This window comes from Podarcis melisellensis (assembly GCF_964234715.1).
Source record: "Podarcis melisellensis genome assembly, chromosome: 2".
Classification (NCBI taxonomy): Eukaryota; Metazoa; Chordata; class Lepidosauria; order Squamata; family Lacertidae; genus Podarcis; species Podarcis melisellensis.
The window spans coordinates 98,513,308-98,526,656 of NC_138529.1; positions in this window are offsets into that span (position 1 = coordinate 98,513,308).

Sequence of the window (13,349 nt, forward strand, 5' to 3'; positions counted from 1 at the left end):
TTCAAAGAATTCTGGGAATTATAGGCTGGTGATATGTTGGGAATTCTCTGTAAGGAATGCCTAGACACCTTCACAGACCTACAGTTCCCAGGGTTCCCTAGACTGAGGGAATGTTGGATGTTGTTGTTAAAATTAATTAAATAAATTGGTATAACACCCTTCATCCACAGATCTAAGGGCGGGTCACTGCAGATCTCAAAGAGGTTGAACCAGCTTTTAGTCTGTAGTGTGGATATATCCCAGTTACGACAGGATTTTCCTAATCAGTACTGGCAATACTTCAGGGGTAGGTGCAAGAAAGTAGCCAAGAAGTGCTCTCCACTACCTTTAGGGGTGTGTGTTGGAACAAAAATGAGTGTGTCAGTGTAGTACAAAGCAGAATACAGAGGCCAGCCTCTAGGAAATGGGTTGAGGGCCTCAGAGGGCCATGTTTCAGAGGCCGTATTTTGTTTCAACTCTGGATGATAGCAAATGAGATTCAGTCCCCAATCCTGGCAAATGTAAATCATTCCTTAGCAACACATTTCTTTACTAATCCCCCCGGCCCTTTCAGGACTTCCTGTTGTTTAGGAGACATCAAAGCTGTGAATAACATTTTTCAGCACACATGAGGAAATCACACAGGGATGTTAAATAGCTGATAATTGACAAGCTGTGGAACTCTTTCGGGAGGGGAGTCTTGTCAGCACATCTCGCTGGATCCTTCTGGGGCTTCCCCCCAATGGATACCTTTCAGCCTGTCTGTCTGGATTTTGTGTTTTTTAACAAGCAACTCCTGGGTGGCAGGCACCAAAGTTAACATTCCCTTGCTTGTTGTTTGTGAATATTTAAGCTGCCACTTTTCCTCCTCAAATGTCCTCCACTTGTCTCCCTTTTGTAGAAAGAAGCACAAATTCTCAGTGGTGGGAATGGCCACACTGTGAGGAACAGGATGTTGTAGGCCCATAGTGAAGTTAGGTCCTGTCTGAATATACAGTGGTACCTCGGGTTAAGTACTTATTTCGTTCCAGAGGTCTGTTCTTAACCTGAAACTGTTCTTAACCTGAAGCACCACTTTAGCTAATTGGGCCTCCTGCTGCCACCGCGCCGCCGGACCACGATTTCTGTTCTCATCCTGAAGCAAAGTTCTTAACCTCAGGTACTATTTCTAGGTTAGCGGAGTCTGTAACCTGAAGCGTATGTAACCCGAGGTACCACTGTATCTGTATATTTCAGAGGTGGAGGACTTCACAGGTAAGGTCAGAAGGGACAGTTCACCTCTCTTATCGGCTCTTTCCTTTGCAGACACATCAGCCTCCAGTGCAAGCTGAGTTGTATCCCAACGTTTCCAGCAACATATATGCTCAATAGCCTCCCAATAAACTTACAGACAAAATCAAAGCAGGAGAAGCCATGTCACCTGCAGGTTCTTGTTTCGCTTTCTTTGCGTGGCGAGTTCCCGCCCCCACCAGGATAAATAAAGACACAAGACACCGTATGTAAGGTTAATCGGGCGAATTAGGCCACAACTTTATTGAATTCAGGAATGAGAGGCATTGGCATAGGCATTGGTCCTAACGGCTATCCGGCTCCAGCCCATTTGCTGGAGACACGGGGAAGGGTTAACCTTATATCGGGGGAGACTCCCGCGAGGCACGTCGACTAGGAGCTCCCCCGGGTCACCGCTCTGGGGCGTGCCTTTGGCCCACACCTCCATAGGCTTCGGACAGGGCCACGCCCCCGGGGTCCTTTAACGGACCACCCTTCGCTCGCTGGGGGGAGGTGATGGCGTTCTTCCCCCCCCCACATCGTCTTAACCCCTTCTTACCAATGCCTACCGCCAATGCCGAGAAGTTGTGACGAGTTGCTACGAGGTAGGCGAAAAACCAAAAGGCCCGAAATTGCCAATTGGGAAAAATTCCTACCATGCCCCTTGCGGCGACAGACCGAAGTCCATAGCAATGTCAAAGGCGTGCCTAAACCTAAACCTACTTAAAGGGAGGGGGTGGGAAAAAACGTGGGGGCGAGCCGGCGAAAAGAGGGCGAGCCCCCTCCGCACCGGCCATAAATAGGGCAAGCCACGCCCCCCCCCGCCGACCAGCTGATTGGCCGGCTGGGGGGGGCGGGCCCGACGGGGATTCCCCTGCTCTCGCGGGGGCTGGGGCCAGCCCCCGCTCGCGTGGGTGGGCGTGAAGCCCGCAACCCCACCTCCTGGGGCAGGCCCGGAAGTGGCTTTGCTTTCCAAGCCTCAGATGGCTTGCCTGACCATTTAAACAACTGGAAGGCTTTGCCCTTGGGATTCCCCTAAGATTCCAGAAAATACTCTGACTTGAGTCAAGCCAAGGAATTTAATGCCTACCCATTTTACAGACCTGGAACACTGAGGCAGAAAATAGTTTCAGAAACAGGGACTCTGCAGGAAAGAGCTTAAAACTCAAGCAGAAAGTGAGTCAAGCTCAAACCACTCTTATTAGATAGAGTTGTCAGCCTTTCTACTGGAATTGTTCTGCCTTTAACAGCAGATTGATATGCAGATTTTTAGGAGTGAAGCCTTTTCTGGTTTGAAGATAAAGGAACAATGATAGTGAGAAGTCGCAAACTGAATTTAGGTTTGGCAGCCACTAAAAAGCTGACAGCCTTGTAGATAAGACCTCTGCTTCTTGAAATTACACAGATAGCCTTCCCTTGCTGCTGGAAAACATAATTACTTAAGCTGTCAATTGATGAAAGATCATTTTGTTGATTAATTATTTGCCTTTTGACCAATTATTCAATTCATTTTAAACACATCTGTATAATTACCAAAAGCTCAGCACAGGAGAGATGAATTAAAATTCAATAAACAAAGGTTACCAGTTATTGTTAGAAGAAACTGCCATATGTTTTCTTTTTCGTTTCTTGTTACAGTGGTACCTTGGGTTAAGGACTTAATTCGTTCTGGAGGTCTGTTCTTAACCTGAAACTGTTCTTAACCTGAAGCACCACTTTAGCTAATGGGGCCTCCTGCTGCTGCCGCGCCACCAGAGCCCGATTTCTGTTCTCATCCTAAAGCAAAGTTCTTAACCCGAGGTACTATTTCTGGGTTAGCGGAGTCTGTAACCTGAAGTGTCTGTAACCTAAAGCGTCTGTAACCCGAGGTACCACTGTACTTTTGTTAAGAGGAGAATATGAGAGCCCCAGAGGCTTCAAAAAAGTAGACATGTGCCTTTCCACCTCTGCACCGTCAGTTAGTATTTGCTGGCACCAAATGAAGTATCAGCGAATTATCAAAATGACTGGCAGGAACCGCCCAAGACATTTTGCTGCCTGAGTTGAAAGACAAGATGGCACCTCCCCATGTGCAGAAGCTGACCAGACTAGCAGCTGAATCTCAATTTGACGCTGGTCACACCTGCACTTTTACATTTCAAGCAGTATTATCCCACTTTAAACTGCCATAACTTCCCTCTCAAAGAATCTTGGAAAATGTCATTTGTTAAGGATGCTTGGAGTTGTTAGGATACCACTATTCCCTTCACAGAGCTGTAGTTCTAGAGTGCCCCGAGAAGAGGGGTTGGTTGTTAAACCACTATGGGAATTGTAACTCTCTGAGGGGAAAGGGGGCTTCCTAACGACTTTCAGCACCCTTGACAAACTACACTTCCCAGAATTCTTTGAGGGAAGCCATTACTGTTTGAAGTGCTACAGTACTGTTTTAAATGTATAGTACAGATGGGGCTCTGGTTGGATACAACGCTAAATTTATTTTTGTTTCCATGTGCTAAAGCTGCCCAGACTAGCAGCTGAATCTTCATTTGACACTGGTCACCTTACACTTAAAGCACTCTTATACCACTTTTAAACAGGCATGGATTCCTCCAAAGAATCCTGGAGACTGTAATTTGTTCAGCAGGATGAGACCCCTGTTCCCCTCAGTACAGATGTAATTCAGTGGAATAGTGTTTTGAATAATGAATCCCCAGGATTTTTGGGGGGAAGCCATGACCTTTAAAGTGGTATAATAGTGCTCTGAATGCAAGGTCCACACGGGACAGAGTCTTCCACTGTGCCTGAAGGCAGCAGATGGGCTGAGAGGTGGGGCAGGGAAATATAGCATGCACAGTTGCTGCCACCTCACTCTGCCTAATGGTAGGGCCGGCACTGGAGTTCAGCCTGCAGTACAGTCATACCTCATGTTATGTTTGCTTCATGATAGGTTTTTTTCAGGTTGCGTCCTGCAGCGACCCAGAAGTACCAGAAAGGGTTACTTCTGGGTTTTGCCATTCACGCATGCGCAGACACGCAAAATGACACCACGTGCATGCGCAGAAGTGGTGAGTTTCAACCCGCGCATGCGCAGGCACACCACTGCGGGTTGCATTCTATTCAAGTTGTGAATGGGCATCCGGAATGGATCCCGTTCACAACCAGAAGAATGGTATTCATCATTTTGAAACCAGTTACCAAACCAAAGCGTCTCAAGCTTTGGAAAGGCACTGTGTTGTGTTAACTATTTTTGCTTTTGTGTTCCGCCCCCCCCCCAAGCACTGTCCTGACAATGTCCTTCCCTTCCTTGCTTCTCTTAAATGTAATCATACACACACACACATTTTTGGGGTGGGTTAAATTGGCACCGCAGAGAGAAAACACACAAATGCATACAAGCCCGAACTTCTGCAGCCCTGCCCTGTCAGCAAAAGATGTGTTCCCCTCGTTAGATCCTAGAAGGGGGATAATTAACTTTCCTTGGAGCGAGAGAAATTAAAAGAGTTTGCTGGTCTCCCAGCTGTGTTTTCTGTGATGCAACATAAACAGGGAACACAATGCCCTGCCTTAGTGAGGAAGAGGTAGAAGCATGCTCCGAGGAGACCCAGAGTAATTGGTTTCTGTCAGTGGAGGAGGAGGAGGAGAGGGTTAGTCGCTCTGTGCTGCTTGCTCTCCTGCTCTGCACAGTTCTGAGTCAGCAAAAGGAGGCGAGAAGAATGGAGGAGAGGGAAATAAATGAGAATATTTTTGCGGATCAGCCGCTTTCATCCCTTTCTCTGCCGGTAGCTTTTAATAATAAAGCGAAGTACGTGGGGTCATACCAAACGATTTTACGCGGTTGCTTTTGAATAATCCTACAAGAGCAAGCTCAGGTGTTGATCTAGATCCGTATCTTAGTAGTGTGTGTGTGTGTGTGTGTGTGTGTGTGTGTGTGTGTGTGTGTGATTTAATCCTTGCCTTCCACTGTGGCTCATGATTTAGATTGGAACTTAGGTTTGCTATTAGAATAAAAGCTGTCATGTGCGCCCCCCAGTAGAACTGCAGCAATGTTTAAATTCCCATGCCCCCACCACCAGGCTTGGGCTGGTTCTCAGACCAGATTATGGTTCCACACTTGCGATTTACTTTCAAAAATTCACATGTGCAGTTGCTAATTATATGCATTTAATTTGGCCCTGATTTCCCTATAATTTAGAGATTGTGTTTCCAACAAGCGTTTTGGGATCGCATCTTCAACCCAGTTCCGTACCTGATCTGAGTTGGGCAAACAGCCATAATCTCAGCTTGCTATGAAACAAGGATGCAGGTGAAACAGGAATGCCGTGAGTTGTCCATTGGGGGTGGGCATAAATGTGCCCTCGCTTGCCGGTTTCTCTCACCCCCATAGTACAATTGTGTTGTTCCAATATTATGTGATTGCCTAAAAAGTGAAAGAAATGTCTTTCATCATTTACAATATTGTTCTGGAAGGCTGATGGAGAAAACAAGCTGGACCCATGTGTCTGGTGGCGCTGTGGTCTAAACCACTGTGCCTCTTCGGTTTGCCGATCAGAAGGTCAGCGGTTCGAATCCCTGTGACAGGGTGAGCTCCCGTTGCTCTGACCCAGTTCCTGCCAACCTAGCAGTTCGAAAGCATGCCAGTGCAAGTAGATATATAAGTACCACAGCGGCGGGAAGGTAAATGGCGTTTCCATGCACTCTGGTTTCCTGTCCCGTTGCACCAGAAGCGGTTTAGTCATGCTGGCCACATGACCCGGAAAGCTGTCTGTGGACAAACGCCGGCTCCCTCGGCCTGAAAGCGAGATGAGCGCCGCAACCCCATAGTCACCTTTGATTGGACTTAACCGGTCAGGGGTCCTGTACCTTTTTTACCTTTTAATCAGGCGTGAAAAGAAAGAGACACGGAGAAGGAGACTAAAAGACACAAGTCGGGTAGGACCTGTAAGAAAATGTTGCAGCATGGATAACACTCTGTTCAGGGTTCCAGGGACTCCATTCCATTCCCCCTCTCAGAGGTTTTTGGTTCCTTTCCCCCTACCCAACAGTTAAACCACATTCTGCAGCTGCTGAGCATGCTCAGTCCTCATTGGGCTGTTCTAAGGGTTCTCCTCCTTACCATCCTGTAGAGTTTTTCCTCAGCTGTAATTTTGGGCTTTCCCCTAGCCTACATGAGTGATGCTGTCTGGCTACATAACACTCACACAGATCGAACACTGGAAACCAAGGGAATGATTTGTAATCAATGTAAACCAAATCTGCCAAAGAGAACTTCATTCTCTTTGCACACAAAGAGGGCATCTCACAGTCTTCACTAAGGATGGAGGAGGACTTTGACTCATTTTGTGCGAGCCTACCTAATTTGCACTTCCCAAAACAACACAGCAATCCTTCTCCAGATTTCGCAAGGCAGTTCTCCAGCCAATTAATGCATACAAAAAAGCATACACTACAGCAAAATGTGCAGCAAAAATGCATATATTGGTGAAAATCACATAATAATGCATTATATTAGGGGAAATTGCTTTGTAACAATGTATATATTAGGTGAAATTGCATGCAAAAATTTGTTTTTTTGGGGAAATATGCACTAAAATGCTGGTGAATTTTCACGAGGACTGTAAAAATTGTTGTTGTTTCAATTAATATTCCCCACTTCCTACTGAAGGTACTCAGGCACAAAGTGATGTGGAACAGTAAGCGACTGAATTTAAGATTGGGGAAATGAGAAACTGAGAGGAGCCAGAAGGGACAGATTTCCCCCTCTCTAGTCAATAAGTGAAATAGCTCTCCTGTGTGAGCCCCATGGAAACCACTGGGAGCAAAACAAGAGCACTCCATTTGTGAGAATACCTTTCCCTGGACCACTTCAGTTCAAGGAATACAGTGGAAGCCTCAAAGCTTTCCAAGATGCTTTCCAAATAGAAAATGAAAAGCAACAGGAGCAGTGAAGTAAAAGTAACTTCAATCTGAGCTTGCATTCCAACCAGGTTTATCAATAGTGCAAACACCTTCATCACATCAGGTAGATTTTGCACCAGCCAAAGTCATACAGGGCTAATATGGGTGGGTCAGTGGGGAGGGGGAAATTTAGTGAACCTCAAGATTTCTTGTTTGCTTTTAAAAATAAAATAAGCACCCTCCTTTGGCTTCTGCCTCCTCCATTCTCCCCTGCCCTGACACTCCTACCCATACAAGCCGTGCAGTTGCTGGAATGCCTTCTCCAGCTCTGTTCTTTGCAGATGGGAGGGTAAGACATATGAAATGTTTACAGACTCTGTTGCTTGGATACAGATTGAGACTTGTTAGGGCTGACTGCGAGCCAGGAAATTAGCTGCTTCAAATACACCATTGAACAGGTCTTACAATACTGAAAGTCTAAGAAAAGAACTGGCATGTAACATTTTAGATGCGAGCGCATTAGCTGGAAGAAGAAAATCTCTGTGTTTGTTAAGCATCAATGAAGTGAACTCATATGACACGGAGGGTTCAGCGTCCCAAAGATTTATACCTGCCAGAGCCTGGAGGCACCCTGTCCATTGCAGAGGATGGATCGTGCAAATGTCAGTTTCTTGAAATTAGGTGGGGACATATCCCCCAAAGGGACAACATCAGACCATCACCTTGCCTTGTCCTCAAACAGATTCACAGACTTCCAAATGGAAAATGTTGATTCCTACACAATGCAAATTTGAGATATGATACTTTGAATAGCAGTTGTCCCCTACATTCTATACTCTTTTGGTGTGCAAAACCATTTGCGTGTTCAGACCTAGAAACCTCCCCTCTAAATAAATTCACACGTGACTCAAATTTTGGTTTTGTTTTTTGGCAGAATTTAGGCCACAACTTTTGGGACCAGGTGGCGCTGTGGGTTAAAGCCTCAGCGCCTAGGACTTGCTGATCGAAAGGTCGGCGGTTCGAATCCCTGCTGCGGGGTGCGCTCCCGCTGCTCGGTCCCAGCGCCTGCCAACCTAGCAGTTCGAAAGCACCTCCGGGTGCAAGTAGATAAATAGGGACCGCTTACCAGCGGGAAGGTAAACGGCGTTTCCGTGTGCAGCTCTGGCTCGCCAGAGCAGCGATGTCACACTGGCCACGTGACCCGGAAGTGTCTCCGGACAGCGCTGGCCCCTGGCCTCTTAAGTGAGATGGGCGCACAACCCCAGAGTCTGTCAAGACTGGCCCGTACGGGCAGGGGTACCTTTACCTTTTACCTTTAGGCCACAACTTTATTGATTACAGAAAGTGACTGGTTGCATAGGCTCTGGTTCAACTAGCTCCAAGCCATGCAGGTAGCACTGACCCAGGTTTCCAGCATAGGTCAGCCAAGGGTGAACACCTGGATAAGCGGAAAGCCGGGAACAGGCTATCTCCGCCACCCAAATGTCCCCCTGGACTCAGGCACGGGCACAACCCCCTTCTCAGGGGTTGACCAAACCATCGAGTCCCTGGATTCCTTTAACGGAATACCCTTCACATAGGGATGGCGAGAGCGTTCTCCCATCCCTATCACCTGAACCAGAGCCTATCCACAACCTTACAAGTTGTGACAATTTGCTACGTGGCAGGTGAAACCCAAATGGCAACAGCCAATCTGCCAAGTGGGGAAACTTCCTGCCATGCCCCTGTCCCAATGACAGGCAACACACAACGGCATAACAAGGTCAGGCGCGCAAGCCCTAAATATAGGGAGAGGTGGGCGGGTGTTCCGATGCACGCACCAAAAGTGGAAGCTCTGGGTCACGCGCATGGGTATATATAGGCCCCTTGATCCGTTTAGGCTGCTTCCATTGGCCTGATTGAACCCTGCATCAAGGAACCTACCAATCGGGTGTTGTGGCTATCCAAACATACCCACCCACAACACAGGGTGTCAGTTTTCCAGGTCTCACTGCAATATGTGCCCTCTTTATGGGAGGACCCAATAAACTGTGCAAGTAATCAGAAGGGCTACTTTTCTCTTTCCCAATCCTGTTGCCCGGTGCCCTAGTATCACATGTCATACCAGGGGCTAGTGTCAGTCAACAGTGAGTAGTTATCAGTGCCATTTTCTGCCCACATCTATATTGTACGCTTCCTTAATCACGTTCTCTTTTTCAGTTCATATTTGCGTATCGCCAAACATCACTTTTCATACCATAATACCATGCCAAAATATACAGTGGGCAATGTTTTGCTCTGTGTTCTGCTTGGCGCCGATTTTAATGCAATCTGTTTATAATGGAGAATCCGTGTCCCATGTGGGCCGAGAGGGTCCTCAGTTGGGAAGGGGTAGGCACAGCAAAAGAAGGCCCCGGCCCCTTAGAACAGGGGTGCGGGACCTATGGCCCTCCAGTTGTTGCTTGACTGTAACTCTTATCATCCCTGACCATTGGCTTCCTACTTCCTGACATGCCTTGAACACTCAGGTGGTCCAGTTTCTTGCAGTGGGGACCCCTCCCTTTAGCTCTGCTCCAGGGGAGAGAGAGAGAGAGAGGAAGAAAGAAAGAGAGAGAGAGAATGAGAAAGGGAGGAGTTTTGGGAGCTCTACACTTCCAAAGACCAGAGGATGCAGAACGCAACCTTGTGAAATACTCACAGATATTATGGTTGGGCAAAATGTAAGCTACATTTAAAGACACATTCACATATATCAGAGAAAATTTACATAGTAGCATTGCCACAGATTTCGAAAAACATGCTTCTATGGTTGTGTTCACTGGACTAGGAAGTGCCTGAATTCACAATGTGCTGTTGCGTTGGTTGTCAGTGCTGAGGAGTAACCCACTATTTGTATCTCTCTTTTGTGTGGTGTTTTGCTTCGCTGGGATGCCTGCCTTGCAATTGCCCTCTTTATCAATAGTGTAGGCTGATACTTTTCCCCTTGCCCACTCTTTTAAAATTTTATCTGCCATTAGTGACACTTGGAGGGACCCAAATAGGTTCCTCCTTGATTTTAGCTCACTTTGACAACATTTGAAAAAGCCTTTAGCTAGGTGACCTTCAGTTCCTTCCCAGGATTCTGTTTGAATAAGATGCTGCCAGGGTTTAAAGGGAAGGGAAAAGGCTTGTGTTGTTGGGGATGAGAATGGGAGTTAATAAATTCTGATGAGCTCTTAAGTGCTGCGGCACCCAGTGTAATTGCTTAGATCAAGAAGGAATAATGAAGGAACATGGGGGGAGGGGGGAACCCACACAGCTGTGTACTGTATACTGAATAGCTGTGTTCTGTGGAATCGGATTGTGGTGAAGTCTTTTCCAAACAGCCCCAAGGACTTTTTCAGGCAGCTTATAATTCAAAGTAGTAGCAGACAGACTTGGAAGTCCAAACTGCAGATCAGCTCAAACATTCCTTGTCCATAGTTATGCATGCCATGGTTACACCAAGGCTGGTCATGAGCTCTACATGGAGAGACCCTTGAACAATATTTTGAAATGGTGCAAAATGCCAGGGTTGTGAACAGAACCAGGGTTTCAGGGACATGGCATTCCACTGTTGAATCCGCTTTGGTGGCCATCCGTTTGCTGTCATGCTTAGTGAAAAGTTCCAGTGATCATCTTTAAAGCTCTACATGGATTGGCCCCAGGAAGTTTTAAAGAGTGAACTTCTAGAAAATGAGGTCTTATTGGTGGCACTACCACCAGGGGCTGCCTGGTGGGCACTGGCCCATGAGACGGCCATTTCAGTGGCAGCTCCTGGTTGCAGAATGCCCTCCCTAGTGAGGTGCGGCAGTCTCCATCATTATTAACTTTCGGAAGAAATTTGAAAACATTCCTCTTTACCCAGGAATTTGGTAACTGAACTGTTTCAGGCAACCCTACGATCATCAGATGGAAGAATGTGCTTAATTGCTTTTGGAATGCTTTTCTTTAACTGTGACTGCTCCAGGTAAGAACATGTATGAGGAAACGTCAATGTGAATGATGTCCCTGGGGACCTTAAACATACCTGGAAAGTGGAAAGTCTTTCTTTACTGGGGACCATTGGAAAGAATGTAGTGGGGTGCTATAAAAAGACAAGCAGTTTTATAAGAAGACATACTCCATTTCTCTTTCATATGACTGCCTTCTTTCTCCATTTAGAATGGCTATTTGGATCTTTCTTTTTCAGGTAGGTCCCAATTTTAGCACCCTATGCTGATTTGTTGAGTGGGATTTTAAAGCATGTCATTACGAAAATAAATCAAGCTGCCTCTCACTCTCTCTTCTTTGTCGTAAAAATACCCAGAGCCTTCGGAGCCTGGCAGCTGCCTGGTGGATTGAAGACTTAAGTTTTCAACTTTACAACAAGGATAGCTTGAGAGCTCAGGGTCAATCTGTCAGCTCTAGCAGGCTGCAGTTTCAATTTCAATTTCATTTTTTCTAATCTGTCAAGAAGATGTTGCTTTCCCCTTACAAACAGATCCATTACTGGATGCATCGCTGGATCCATCACTGCAGAAGGTCAGGCAAAGGGTCCTCTAAATCGCTTGAGAACCCCGAGAAGAAAACCATCAAATTCTTCGGTCCTTTCTGTCTGTTTCCAAAATATACTTTTGATCCCAGCCCGTTGGCCATAGCTCGTGGATGGCTCAGGTTACGTACACATTAGAAGGAAATGGCCTTCTGCAGAATGCCTTTTCAAATGACTTCTAATCCTATAATGAATGTATCATATTCAGAAACTACGCCTGTTGGGTGTCCAGCAGAAAGCATTACAGTCCATGTCATGAGCAGTACTTATGCCTTCCATTACATACACCTGCCACTGGAAATTAATTTGCGCCAGCTAATCTCATTTGTCAACTTTCATTATATAAAAGCTATCATAAAGAAAACTAATGAGATGGTGGAATTAATGAATTTTAATCCATTGACAGAAAGGTGCTTTGGATCTGATGTTCGTCGTCAGAGGAAAGGCACTGCCAGGTGTGGTTACTTCCTTTTCCCTCTCACCACAGTAAAGCAGTCAAATGCATTCCTCCTACATGCTGAAGCTGCTGTCTTCAATCTCTGGCGTCTCTCACCACAATGATCACAGTTCGGAGGGCAGTGACATGCCTTTGGTTAAGGTCCTGGAGGGGGAAAAAGCCCTCCTGCAGGGCAGATGCCAGCTAATACTATGCTATGTAGAGCAGGGGTGGGGAATACTTCTTTTTCAAACTGAGGGCCACATTCCCACTTGGGGAACTTTCCAGGGGCCACATTCCAATGCTGGGTGGAGCCGGAAGCTAAAGTGTACATTCATACCTTGGATCTCAAATGATTTGGCTCCCAAACAAATTGGCTCCCGGACAATCGAAACTCAGAAGTGAGTGTTCTGGTTTTCAAACATTATTTTGGAACCTGAACATCCGCTGTGGGTTCCGTGGCTTCCAATTGGCTGCTGGAGCTTCCTGCAGCCAATCAGAAGCTGTGCTTTGGTTTCCGAACGTTTTGGAAGTCGAACAGACTTCCGGAATGGATTCCGGAATGGACTTCCAAGGAACGACTGTATGCAAAGTAACAAGATGACTTTCAGGCATCACTTGAAGGTATCATCATCATCATGCCAACAGGCCTATCCAGGTGTTTAAACATTTCTTTAGTAGCTAGTCATTTTACTGATCGTTCCTTTTAATGTTTTTTTAATGTTTTTTATACACTGCCCTAATATCTTATGAGAGGGTGGTGTATAAATTCTTTAATAAGTATATAAATAAATAGAAACACCACAGGTGGTGGCCATTGTGTACCACCGTCAGCCATCTTTCTCCCATAATTCCAACTCCCAGCATTCGGTTATTAAATCACTCCCCCTCCCTGCTGCCCCAGCTGTTTAAGTTAACCACTGGAGTTCTGTAAAATTCATTTGTTCAGCTAAAAAGCTTTATAGAGACAAGATGCATTCACACTACATGCCATTTCATTCCAATATAGCCTGGGGGTGAATTTTCTGCCTCATCCCCGCTGATGGATAGCATATCCCCATTTAACAAAAGAGGAAAAAGCAACTGCTTTTGCTCTGTGTTACCCATTCGTTCCTGGTCGCTTCTGCCAAACAGACCTTCTCGTTTTTATTTTTAAAGAAGTGATTTGTAACTGGATATCAGCAGCAGTACTCCAGAGAACAAAATTGCTCCAGCAGGAAGACCTATTTATCTCCTGGTTTTAAATAAAACAGTCATAGA